Genomic DNA, 14,209 nt, shown 5'->3' with positions numbered 1-14,209 from the left:
AAAAAAATCGAAATTTATTTATTATTTAACTTAGGCTCGGCTTTCTAGTGCGTGTTAAAATTCTAGTTAAAGTTGACTAGTCTTCAACTTTGATACTTTGTTCGATAACATTTAGTTTCGTCAACTTTAACTGGAGTTTAAACTTGCACTAAAAACCGAACATAAATGTCCTAATATTTACCATATACGAGGGTTGCCTTTTATATTTTCCGCCTAATAATGAAAACACAGTCAAATATTAAGGAACATTGTTTTATTGTATTCTCCATCCAAGTTAATACACTTCTGCATTCGCTCGAACCAATTTTCAAAGCACTTTTGCTACTCAGAAGAGCCCACCTCTACAGCTCCTTCAGGCGTTGAAAAACGTTGACCACGAATTTTTTTGATGTTCGGGAATAAAAAGAAATCATTAGGTGCCAAATCAGGGCTGTAAGGCTGATAACCCAACAATTCGCCCTTTTGAGTTATCAAATACGCTCTTGTGTGAATCAATACGTGAGAGCTCGCATTGTCTTGGTGGAGAATGATTTTTCTTCGGCGGTTGGTTTTCCTTTATTCTACAAAAAATTTTGGCAAACAAATGGTTGTATAACACTCAGAATTGACTGTTGCGAAATGACCAGATTTTCCGAAAAAACAGGCGACCATTTGCTTTGAGGTGCTTCTTGCGTTGTTCTTGTTGTTGGATTAGGCTCGTCTTGGAACACCCATGAAGTCGATTGCTTTTTTGTTTCTGGCTCGTATGCGTAGATCCCAGATTCGTCACCTGTTACGATGTCTTAGACGTGCTTTGATCCACCAAGGCTAAATTTCTTCAACATTTCTTTACACCAATCGACACGTGTCCTTTTTTGAGCAACGAAAACAAATCTTCTTTACCCAAATGTTCATGCAATATTGAATGTATGCTGGTCCCACTAATGGCCAACGATGCCTCTATCTCGCGATATGACACATGACGGTCTTGTATTATCAACTGTTTCTGGCACAACCTCCAATTTTGGACGACCTTCACGAAATTCATCCTGCAAAGATTGGCGGCCACGTCGGAACTCGTTGTACCATCGTTTCACAGTGGCTAAGTGTGGTGATTCAACACCAAAAGTAGAAGTAATTTGATTGATGCACTCCTGTCTCGATAATCCATGTCGAAAATCGTAGTAAATCATCGCACGAAAATGTTAAGTGAAAACGTTATATGCAAGTTTATGCCAAAAAATACCACACCTTACGATAAAAATATCTAATTAAAGCTAATCACATGTAGTGTTGGCAAGCCGCAAAATATAAAATGCAACCTTCGTAGAATATCAAACACATTATGAATATGTTTTGTATACGTGTTGATGTATTTATTTCATTAAAGCTATAGAGTATAGGAATTAAAACACCTGTTACAACATAAACTATTGTGGGAAGAATTTTAAAAATTCTACTGATGGTTTCTTGACTGAATTCATAGGTATATGTATATAGTCCATTACGGCCGCCGTGGTGTGGTGATAGCGTGCGCGTCTACCACTGCGAAGGTCCTGGGTTCAAAGACCAGGAAAAGAAACAGTATTTCTAAACGGAGTTGACCCAAAAGTTGGCAAATTTCTGTCATGAAAAGCCTCTCGGCGGAAAATCATCGCTTTGCAGATCAAACATGTAGGTCCCGTCCCAACAATTTATAGGAAAAATCAAAAGTAGCACAACGCAAATTGGCAGTGAATTGGCCTGATTAACAATTTTTTTAGTTTTTTATAACATAATCATAGTCATACACAATTTGAGGCGCCCTGAATAGAAACATCCTCATTATTACTTAACGAGTACACGTCAGCTAAAAACTGCATTTTGCTTTTTTGAATTCGACCGCACTAATTTCCTATAAGATTCGGAAATATAGTAAATGGAGACGCATCCATAAAAGTGGTAGCAAACCACTACATTTGGCAACCGTTGTTCATAATCTCATCTAACCGCCGACTGTCATTTGGCCGAAAAAACGAACAAAACAAACTCGAATGGCTCCGACGTATTTTCGAAGCGTTTCTTCGCTGTTAGATCAAAAGGCAACCACGAAGTCTCTATTTTATCAGACAAAGTAAATTGACGAAAGAAAAAGCTATGTCGGGCAAAAAAAAAAAAAAATCGTCAAACTGAGCGAGTTCTGCACCCAAATCACGGTTGCCACACCATGTTTTCGGTTGGGACCAAAATTCATAGAAACCAAGTAAGGAAGGTTAAGTTCGGGTGTAACCGAACATTACATACTCAGTTGAGAGCTATGGTGACAACATAAGGGAAAATAACCATGTAGGAAAATGAACCGAGGGAAACCCTGGAATGTGTTTGTATGACATGTGTATCAAATGAAAGGCATTAAAGAGTATTTTATGAGGGAGTGGGCCATAGTTCCATAGGTGGACGCCATTTAGGGATATAGCCATAAAGGTGGATCAGGGTTTACTCTAGAATGCGTTTGTACGATATGGGTATCAAATGAAAGGTATTAATGAGTATTTTAAAAGGGCGTGGACCTAAGTACTATAGATGGACGCCTTTTCGAGATATCGCCGTAAAGATGGACCAGGGGTGACTCTAGAATGCGTTTGTACGATATGGGTATCAAATGAAAGGTGTTAATGAGCATTTTAAAAGGGAGTAATCCTATAGTTCCATAGGCGGACGCCGTTTCGAGATATCGCCATAAAGGTGGACCAGGGGTGACCCTAGAATTTGTTTGCACAATATGGGCATCAAACGAAAGGTGTTAATGAGTATTTTAAAAGGGAGTGGGCCTTAGTTCTATAGGTGGACGCTGTTTCGAGATATCGCCATAAAGGTGGGCCAGGGGTGACTCTAGAATTCGTTTGTGCAATATGGGTATCAAACCAAAGGAGTTAATGAGTATTTTAAGAGGGAGTGGGCCTTAGTTCTATAGGTGGACGCATTTTCGAGGTATCGCAATAAAGGTGGACCAGGGGTGACTCTAGACTTTGTTTGTACGATATGGGTATCAAATGAAAGGTGTTAATGAGTATTTTTAAAAGGGAGTGGGCCTTCGTTTTATAGGTGTTCGCCTTTTCGAGATATCGCCATAAAGGTGGACCAGGGGTGACTTTAGAATTTGTTTGTATGATATGGGTATCAAATGAAAGCTGTTAATGATTATTTTAAAAGGGCGTGGGGCTTAGTTCTATAGGTGGACGCCGTTTCGAGATATCGCCATAAAGGTGGGCCAGGGGTGACTCTAGAATTCGTTTGTGCAATATGGGTATCAAACGAAAGGAGTTAATGAGTATTTTAAGAGGGAGTGGGCCTTAGTTCTATAGGTGGACGCATTTTCGAGGTATCGCAATAAAGGTGGACCAGGGGTGACTCTAGACTTTGTTTGTACGATATGGGTATCAAATGAAAGGTGCTAATGAGTATTTTTAAAAGGGAGTGGGCCTTCGTTTTATAGGTGTTCGCCGTTTCGAGATATCGCCATAAAGGTGGACCAGGGGTGACTCTAGAATTCGTTTGTGCAATATGGGCATCAAACGAAAGGAGTTAATGAGTATTTTAAGAGGGAGTGGGCCTTAGTTCTATAGGTGGACGCCTTTTCGAGATATCACCATAAAGATGGACCAGGTGTGACTCTAGAATGCGTTTGTACGATATGGGTATCAAATGAAAGGTGTTAATGAGTATTTTAAAAGGGAGTAATCCTTAGTTCCATAGGTGGACGCCGTTTCGAGATATCGCCATAAAGGTGGACCAGGGGTGACCCTAGAATTCGTTTGTGCAATATGGGTATCAAATGAAAGGTGTTAATGAGTATTTTTAAAAGGGAGTGGGCCTTCGTTCTATAGGTGTTCGCCTTTTCGAAATATCGCCATAAAGGTGGACCATGGGTGACTCTAGAATGAGTTTGTACGATATGGGTATCAAATTAAAGGTATTAATGAGAGTTTTAAAAGGGAGTGGTGGTGGTTGTATATGTGAAGGCGTTTTCCAGATATCGACCAAAATGTGGACCAGGGTGACCCAGAACATCATCTGTTGGATACCGCTAATTTATTTATATATGTAATACCTGCCAAAACTTTAAGGGTTTTTTATTTCGCCCTGCAGAACTTTTTCATTTTCTTCTACTTAATATAATAGGTGTCACAACCATTTTATAAAGTTTTTTCTAAAGTTATATTTCACGTCAATAAAACAATCCAATTACCTTACCATATTTCATCCCTTTTTTCGTATTTGGTATAGAATTATGGCATTTTTTTCATTTTTCGTAATTTTCGATATGGAAAAAGTGGGCGTGGTCATAGTCGGATTTCGTTCATTTTTCATACCAAGATAAAGTGAGTTCAGATAAGTACGTGAACTGAGTTTAGTAAAGATATATCGATTTTTGCTCAAGTTATCGTGTTAACGGCCATGCGGAAGGACAGACGGACGACTGTGTATAAAAACTGGGCGTGGCATCAACCGATTTCGCCCATTTTCACAGAAAACAGTTAACGCCATAAAATCTATGCCCCTACCAAATTTCAAAAGGAGTGGATAATTTTTGTTCGACTTATGGCGTTAAAAGTATCCTAGACAAATTAAATGAAAAAGGGCGGAGCCACGCCCATTTTTAAATTTTATTTTATTTTTGTATTTTGTTGCACCATATCATTACTGGAGTTGAATCTTGACATAATTTACTTATATACTGTAAAGATATTAAATTTTTTGTTAAAATTTTACTTTTAAAAAAATTTTTTTTTTTAAAGTGGGCGTGGTCCTTCTCCGATTTTGCTAATTTTTATTAAGCGTGCATATACTAATAAGAGTAACGTTCCTGCCAAATTTCATCATGATATCTTCAACGACTGCCAAATTACAGCTTGCAAAAGTTTTAAATTACCTTCTTTTAAAAGTGGGCGGTGCCACGCCCATTGTCCAAAATTTTACTAATTTTCTATTTTGCGTCATAAGTTCAACTCATCTACCAAGTTTCGTCGCTTTATCGGTCTTTTGTAATGAATTATCGCACTTTTTCGGTTTTTCGAAATTTTCGATATCGAAAAAGTGGGCGTGGTTATAGTCCGATATCGTTCATTTTAAATAGCGATCTGAGATGAGTGCTCAGGAACCTACATACCAAATTTCATCAAGATACCTCAAAATTTACTCAAGTTATCGTGTTAACGGACGGACGGACGGACGGACATGGCTCAATCAAATTTTTTTTCGATCCTGATTATTTTGATATATGGAAGTCTATATCTATCTCGATTCCTTTATATATGTACAACCAACCGTTATTCAATCAAACTTAATATACTCTGTGAGCTCTGCTCAACTGAGTATAAAAAGGACCACAAGGGTCGTATTCGTTGTAAAATATAAAATTTTAGGATGTTTGCTTGGTTTCCTATATAAAAGTTTACTAAACATAGTGAATACTTTGCGGGATAGTCAGAATATACCCCCGCTAGGTATGCCTTTCGTAAGAGGCGACTTAAATACCAGATTCAAGGGGCCGTGTAGCGCAACCCTTTCAGGTTGCCAGCGCAATATATAGCTTCTCCAAACGCAATTGTCAACCTCACCTATCCGCGGCGAATCCTGTTTTACTAACAGACGAGGCTCTGGCGACCCTAAGCTCTTCATGGTACTTGTGGTGGGGAGGGAGGTATGGCCTGAAGGTTTAATGTGGCTATATAAATCTTTCCCCAGATGGTCGGGCAGGCACCTTAATGGGGCTGTGTTACCGGAGCGTACCGGATCTGTATCCGGCAAAGGACCATCACATCGATAACACTCCCCAAAGCCTTCGGGGAGAAACCTTATCGCTACAACAACAACAACTTTGCTTTAATTCAAACTGAAAAAACAAAAATTAAGTGTACTTCATGGCATTATATTTTCACATTTCCAGGTTAAATCTATGTCTTTCACGAACAAAACGTTGTGAACCTAGTTTTATTCACAAATCTCTTAGTTTCGGCATTGTGTTATTGATTGCAATGAAATAAAATATGAAGTAATATATAAATGAAAGTAAGCAATTTTGTTAGTGCTATTTTAGTATATGCTCTTTCCCCTTAACGTATAAACTTCATATCAGAGCCTATATTTAGTAAGTGTGAGTTGTCTTCCCAGTCCTCAGGGGTTAATGCGAGTTCTGCTAGCACCTACGGGAATAATTTTACACAAAACATTTCTTTCGAAATCAAATCTCTTTTGCATTTGCTTCAAAAGCTGAATATAAAAATACATTTTTTTAATCGCAATTCGTTGTACACTTTTAAAGTTATCGCCTTCAAAAAGTATTTCTGCCTTCCAGTTAAAATATTTAGTTTTCAATTACCTGGCATGGCTTAACACCACAGTAGTTCTGGAATTCCTTGAACTCATTGAGCTGGGTGAGAAAGATTTAAATGTCGATGTGCCAAACGAGAAGTAAGGCATAGCATTTCTTTGTACACACAGTGCTGTTGTTGTTGTTGTAGCGATAAGGTTGCGCCCTGAAGGCTTTGGGGAGTGTTATCGATGTGATGGTTGCCGGATACAGATCCGGCACGCTCCGGTAACACAGCACCATTAAGGTACTAGCCCGACCATATTGGGAACGATTTATATGGCCACATTAAACCTTCAGGCCATCCCTCCCTCCCCACCCCAAGTTCCTCATGGAACGAGGCCAGAGTCTCGTCTGTTAGTGAAACAGGATTCGCCGCGGATACCTACCGCGGGTATATTCTGACCCTCTAACCCGCTGGGGTGACGGCAAAGTGCTCGCTATAAGCTATATAAGAAGCAATTTTTATTTCCATATATTTTACAAGCTTGAAACATTTCTGGCATTGTGACAACTTTTACAATTTTCCGTAGGAATTAATTTTAATAGCTGTATATGTTTATATTATAGCAACGTTTCTCGCTTCCACTCTGTCGTCAGCCTTACATTGGGAAATTGATATAGTTATTCCTTCACAAACTCGGAATAATATCTCTAGGTATGCTTGAATTAAGTGAGTGGCAAGTACACTTAATATAAAAAAAATTAGGGTAATTCTATACGACAGCATGAAACTCTTAATACACGTTCAAATATATCGGGAGGGATGTTGTTGTTGTTGTTGTTACTGTAGCGATAAGGACACTCCCCGAAGGCCTTGGGGAGTGTTATCGATGTTGATGGTCCCTTGCCGGATGCAGATCCGGTACGTTCCGGTACCAAGCCCGACCATCTCGGGAACGATTTGTTATGACCACATGCGACCTTCTTGGCCATACCGCTCTCCCACCCCCTAGATCCATGAGGAGTTCAGGGTCGCCAGAGCCTCGGCTGTTAACGAAACATGATTCGCCACGGATAGGTGAGGTTGGAGTGGGGTCAAAAAGACGCGCTTTGGATCCAGGATCGCGAATCCGAAAGCGGAAAAAATTTTATTTCTTTCCGGAGATATTTGCATACAAAATTGAAATTTTCCATGTGGTTGTTGTAATTTTGATGATTTTGTTGTACCAACAAAAAACCTGTGGGTAAAAGCGTTTTGCGCGGATATAGTTTTGGTCTCCAAACCGGTGTTGGACCCACACAGAGTAATTTTTTTATAAGCGCGGTCGAAGGCCCCCAATGCAGAAAGGTGTTCAGCGCAAAAATACTATAGATCCCACCACCGGTTTCGGAGCACTCCGGGGCCATTTTAGGTTTTTATGAAAATACCTTACGACAGAAATGAATTTTTTTACTTCCGCTTTCGGATTCGAGATCCTGGAACCCGCTTCTTTTGACACCCCTCCCGATATTTTTGGAGTGTTATGCTGTCGTATAGAATTACCCAAATTAGTTTCATTCTTTTACTTAGTTTTCAATTCATTTAACTTGACGGCCATAGTAATGGCTTCATCAGTAGCAAGCTCTGTCAAATTTCGTAAGAGGCACAGGTGCATTTGAAATACATACTTTTAGCTCTACTAGTGACAAAAATCTTTCATTAAGTTTCTGAAAACCGATCGCAATGTTATTATTATTATGAAACAAGATACTTTTTTGTTAAGTCGGTTGTTTCATCAACAATTAGCGCCAATGTGTTTGCCAACACTTTTCTTCTTAATGCCTCGCCTAAAGTATCTCCTAGATGCAATATCATTGTTCTGGTACATTTTAGTATTAACTGAGGAATTTATTGTGGCGAGAGTTCCATTGAATTAAATTCAAAAATCAAAATTATATGTGGGTTAACGAAAGTGTGACAAATTTTTCGGGCAATATCAGAGAATGGATAAATTTACATCTCTGGGCAATATTGTAAATTTTTACCTGAGTGAAAAAGAAAGAAAGGTGCCAAAATCGTGGCTACTGCCGAAAAAGGACCACCGGACCATATGGGTTGGAAGGGACCATTTTTGGTCAAAATGGACGAAAGTGGCAACCGTGACCCAAATTCCAACATTCGCTAACGCTAAAACTCCATCGCCAAAAATTTCTAAAACAGTATCAAGGCGCAGATTACCATATGGTCTCACGGAATAACAGCTTAACTCCAATACTTTTACATAGGACTTAGGCGGTTATTCCTTATGACCATATGGTACTAAATGTTGCATACTTTTCCGCGCACTTGATACAATTTTGGATATTTTTGGCGATGGAGTTTTAGCGTTAGCGAATGTTGGAATTTTGGGGCTGGACTCCGTTTCAAAGTGTAATAACCTCTACACAAAAACCGAACTAAAGTTATTGGTTTAACTTATGGTTTGGTAATACTTTTCTAATAATTTGAAATTTACTGCCAGCGCACTATGCAAAAAACTGTAATAAGCACATTGTGTCAGTAGATGATTTTTTACATGTTTGCATACATAATAAATCATTTGAAACGAAGCTTACATTTACTGTAACATATTGGGTTATAAATTCCTTTAGTCGAACTTCTTTGCTGTATTAAATTCAAATGTGCAATATTTTCTTAAATTAGCGATTTGAGAACTATGAGGGATAAGTTTGTGTGATAATGTGTAATATAACATGTGACCCGGCCTATGAAAAGGTGGCTCATGACTCAAAAAAAAATTTCCATTTTTTTCTCTTTTCGATAGTTTTTTTTTTTTATCTTTCACAGCTGTTTCTCGCAATTTCTTTTTTGAGTCATAAACCACCTTTTCATAGGCCGGGTCACATATACTGTAACAAATTTAGGGAAATTCCTCGTGTTTGAAACCGTCTGCAAACGTTCGAATCGCTAAATTGTCGAATAAATAACTCCAATATTCAGAAATGCAAAATGTTCTTTATTAGACTACTTTGAGAGTACTTTACAATAACACTTATACTTCACAACTAATTGCGTGTTCAAGTCAAACTGATTAGTCATGCCTCAGCTTGCGCTGCTTTTATACACTCGGTTTCCTCGTTCACCCATTTCTCCTAAGGTCTAGTAATTTCCCGAACTTCATGCTTGGTTACCAGCCATATATGTACATGTATGTATATTTGTAGTTTGTAGCCATATGCGTGTGTATAGTGAGTACTAGTTCGGCTGATGATTACACGTGTTTGTGAGTATCTCTTCGTTGCCTTGTATATATGTATGTGTTTAAATGATGATTGATTTGTTTAGAGTGGCAGCTTGCTTTATTGTTGTTGGCCTTTATTTACTTAGTATCAGCTTAGTGATAGAGATGGGATAGGGGTAAATACCCAAATGGTAAATACCCGGTAAATTGGTTATATATGGTAAAAATGGGTAAATACCCAAATATTTACCATAATGAAGGGTAAAAATAAAATTTTACAAAATATGGGAAACAAGCACGCAAATTCAATTAAAAATGTACCCGAGTTGTCCTACATAGGTGTGGGTGGTTATCCATTGCGCTATCGAATTAGTTTTAATGTGTAATCCAGCGTTTTTCAAATATCTTTACCCAATAATACATGCCGTTTCAAAAATTTTAGTTTACCCAGCCAACATTATAAACACAAAAAAGTTAGAAAAAATATTTAAATCAGAGCGTTTACAGTCGATATGAGCTCATTTGAGAGGCCGGAATGAATGTATTTCCCTTCTTGCAACAATCGTTCCATATGAGCCTATTTACATATATCATTAGAGCGTAAATCTAAATAAGAGTTCGATATGAATCTTAAAAGGCTTTAAAACAGTTTATATTTAGCCTCTACTGGCACTCTTTAAGGTAACATTTATAACTCTTATTAAATGATACCTATTTTGCGTAAATATGTATACCCTATAAACATTCTATAAGCGCTCACAATTCTGGAGTCCAATATGGGTCCGAAATATGTGAAAAATATCAGCCGGAGATATGTTATCAGCTATGAGTCTGTTATGATTCAAATTTGAAGAAATCTTGAACAAACGAAAAATATTAAAATCAGTAAACTAGGCAGCTCTGGAGTAAAATTTCAGAAATTTTCTGGGATAATTTATTCCAAATAAAAATATAATTCAAGTAATACTAATTTCATTTCTATCTTATCCTTATGGCAGTTTTATTACAACAATTTTCTCCTCTATGTTTTCCGCTTCGGATATGTGTCAAAAGTTCCTACTAGAAGCCCTGAAATAGTGTTACTATAGGACTCAAAATTGGCAGAATATGCAGCCAATAAGGCTCATATTTGATATAGGCAAAATTTGAGCTGCTTATGAGCGTGTTTGGAGTCATACCAAATTCACTTCAAGCTCCTCAATGAGTTCATAATGAGTCCAAACGATCCAAAATTCGGACTCCTTTCGGACTAGTTGTTGACTTCGAGTGTTTGCTGGGTTGTTTGTTTAAAATCAAAACGAAATTTGTTTAATTACAAACGACGTAAAAATTTAAGTGCTGAATTGTAATTCTAAGCAGACTCGATTCAAGTGATTTTTAAATATCCAAAAAAAGATACAACAAAGGAATATTTCGGGCATTTTCGTGGTATTTACCCATAAAAATGGTAAATACCCGGTAAAATCCCATCTCTAGCTTAGTGATACTAATATTCGTCACAATACGTTCTTTCCTTGATGAAAGGCTTTTTCCGCACTTTTTGCAAAGTTGACATAAAACAGTATTCAAGACGAAGCCATAGGGTTAAAATGTTCAGAGATAATCTTTGTCCTAGAAACTAGAAAGACTTCAGAGACAATCCTCGTGTTCCAATGACACATGAACCAGATACGGATAGAGATTTAACATGCAAATGCAACAACAATGTGAACCATATGGATCATATCAACCATATCATACCATATGGATCACATCGTTGTTACATTTGCATGTTAAATCTGTATCCGTATCTGGTTCATGTGTCATTGGAACACGAGGAATATGGAAATCAACCGCCGTGAATGCAACAATTGTGTATGCTTTATTCGAGTTTGAAAAGATACAATTCATTTCAACGGTTTTACTATGTGGTTATAATTCTGTTCCCCTCGCAGTGCTTTCAAGTGTCACTTTTACCACAATCCCCCTTTGGGTAATTAATTTAAATACATAAACATACTCAGATGCTGTTGGTACAAGTATGGATGCCAAATGTCTCGCTGTGCAGCCGACCATCACCATTTCGGAGGTGGTCATAAAATCTGTATTGGCTGTCCTTTGCCGGATATATGTATGTAGATCCGTTACGTTCCGGTAAAAAGCACCATTAAGGTACTAACCTGACCATCTTGGGAACGATTTAGTATGACCACATGAAAAGATCTAGGCCATCTAGGAAGACTTAATTTTTCCCAGACCTGCTCACATCAAATATTTGATTGTGCCTAGCTACTCCCTCCTTTTCTCTGCAATAATATTCGAATTGGGAGCTTCATTCCAAATCTATTCCAAACGGATAATTCGAAAGAAAAATTAATTTTATAGGCATTTACATAACATCTATAAGTTTATTTTATCTGTAAAACAGTTAAACTGCTTTAGGGTTTCAATTCAAAGCTTCACAACTTTCGCAACCCAATCGTTAACCTCACCTACCCGAGGGGAATCCTGTTACAAATATAAATGTATCATAGATATATTTCGCAAGCTAGGCTATGGCTACTCCAAGCACCACATAGAATTAGGGATTGGAGAAGCGGCATGGCATAAAAGCTTCAATGTGGTCATATTGAATCGTTCCCGAGATGGTCGTTCTCGAACCAGATCTAAATCCGCCTAAACTGACCATCAACATCGCTAACACTCATCAAAACCTTCGGGGAGTGATTTTATCACTACAGCAAAATTAAACAAAAATGGCAGTCGCAATTTTTTAGCGAACTTCAGCACTTATTATTATTTTTTTCAATAATTTGAGGAAAAAAAATCATAAAATCTTTAACTGAAACTAGCAAACCATTTTCAAAAGTTCAAAAAGAACATTCCTAGTATGTTGGTACGGAGGTATAAATATATGCAAAAACAAGGCAATTGGGATTAAGTTGCATAACGTTATGACGTGGCTTTGGTCGAGTGAGAGTCGACAAATCGATCATCACAGGAGTGCGGATTGAAATCATACTCCCGGGAGAAAAGGCTTTGAAGAAATTTGCAAGGTATAAAGGAGACAGCTGTCGCCTTTTCTGTCCTGATGTCACATTGTGTCAATTTTTCCCAAAATATTCAACGATCTCAAAAACTTTTTCGAAAAATTTCCCAAAATTCGATAATCTGCATGAACATTTAGAATTTTTAGAACTTTTTTGAGTATGTAGCTTTGTCGAACAATTTTAGTCGTATTGATTTATGAACATTTTTTACCGAAGTGGCCTTTAGGTTTTCTGCCATACGATGGACGCATAGTTTTATTTTTTATATATAGAAAAAAACTGAAACATTACATTGCTAGACTAAAATACAAACTGCATAGTCAAAAATATTCTGAAGATTCTATTGTTTCCTGGGAAAAGCTATATGAATGGTGGAGGTCTGGAAATACAGCTGCAGCAAGGGCTTCCAGTTACGCTCTTTAGACAGTGTCCTGAAAGATCCGAAACAGATAAATAGCCTTGATTAATAAAATAATTTCTGCAGACCGCCTACCATCCATTATAGCCTACACCATTTCCAGTTTTAAATGAGAAAGCGTGAGATATAAATGCGAAACTGTCATATGGAAATGAGAATAGTCAATTGTAAATGCGAAAGCGTCACTTCGATATGAGAATAGTCACTTGTAAATGAGAAAACTAAATGAAATTTCGAAATCGTCAATTGTAATTGAGAATAGTCACTTGTAAATGAGAAGAGTGAATTGTAAATGCGAAAGCGTCATTTGGAAATGAGAACAGTCAATTGCAAATGCGAAAGCTTCATATGAAAATGCGAATAGTCACTTGTAAATGAGAATAGTCAATTGTAAATGAGAATAGTGAATTGTAAATGCGGAAGAATCATTTGGAAATGAGATTAGTCAATTGTGAATGCGAAAGCGTCACATGGTTTGGTGATTAACCAAATATTAAAATATTTATTTTTTTAAAAATATTATTTAATTTATTTTAATTATTATCAAAAATTTTCTTTTTGAAGTAATCAAAAATTTTCATTTACCAAAAAGTAATTCGATAACAAAATATTTAAAATTCAAAGTATAAAATACAAAGTTAATAATTTAACAACAAATAATAAACACTATATTTATTATTTTATTTATTTGATATTTTAAAATATTATTATCAAAAATTTGCAGATGCCGTTCGGAGTCGGCATAAAACATGTAGGTCCCGTCCGGCCAATTTGTAGGGAAAATCAAGAGGAGCACGACTCAAATTGGAAGAGAAGCTCGGCCTTAGATCTCTTCGGAGGTTATCGCGCCTTACATTTATTTATTTATTATCAAAAATTTTCTTTTTGAAGTATTCAAAAATTTTCATTTACAAAAAGTAATGCGATAACAAACTATTTAAAATTCAAAGTATAAAATACAAAGTTAATAATTTAACAACAAATAATAAACACTATACATGGAATTGCGAATAGTCACTTGTAAATGAGAAGGTCTCATTTGAAAATTAGAAAGCGTCAGATGTAATTTCGAAAGTGTTAGTTGTAAATGCGAATTGTCAATTGAAAATGCGAAAGCGTCATATCGAAATGAGAATAGTCACTTGTAAATGAGAAAACAGATCCAAACTAATTGCTTAAATAACTTGAAACCGTGGTTAACTTGTAGGATGGTATTTAACCACTATTTGTGTCACTAAAATAACGCTAGGTATTAATAAGGCTTTGT

At 36.9% G+C, this 14,209-nt stretch overlaps 1 protein-coding gene across 2 annotated transcripts in view; it reads left to right on the top strand.

Moving 5' to 3' along the window:
- Nucleotides 1-14,209, top strand: part of Qsox1 (Quiescin sulfhydryl oxidase 1) — a 46,746-nt gene that overhangs the window by 1,395 nt on the left and 31,142 nt on the right. The window lies entirely within an intron of this gene.

This window comes from Eurosta solidaginis, chromosome 3 (assembly GCF_040869045.1).
Source record: "Eurosta solidaginis isolate ZX-2024a chromosome 3, ASM4086904v1, whole genome shotgun sequence".
Lineage (NCBI taxonomy): Eukaryota > Metazoa > Arthropoda > Insecta > Diptera > Tephritidae > Eurosta > Eurosta solidaginis.
The sequence above is the reverse complement of the archived record's forward strand: the minus strand, read 5'-3'. Positions and strand labels throughout refer to the sequence as shown.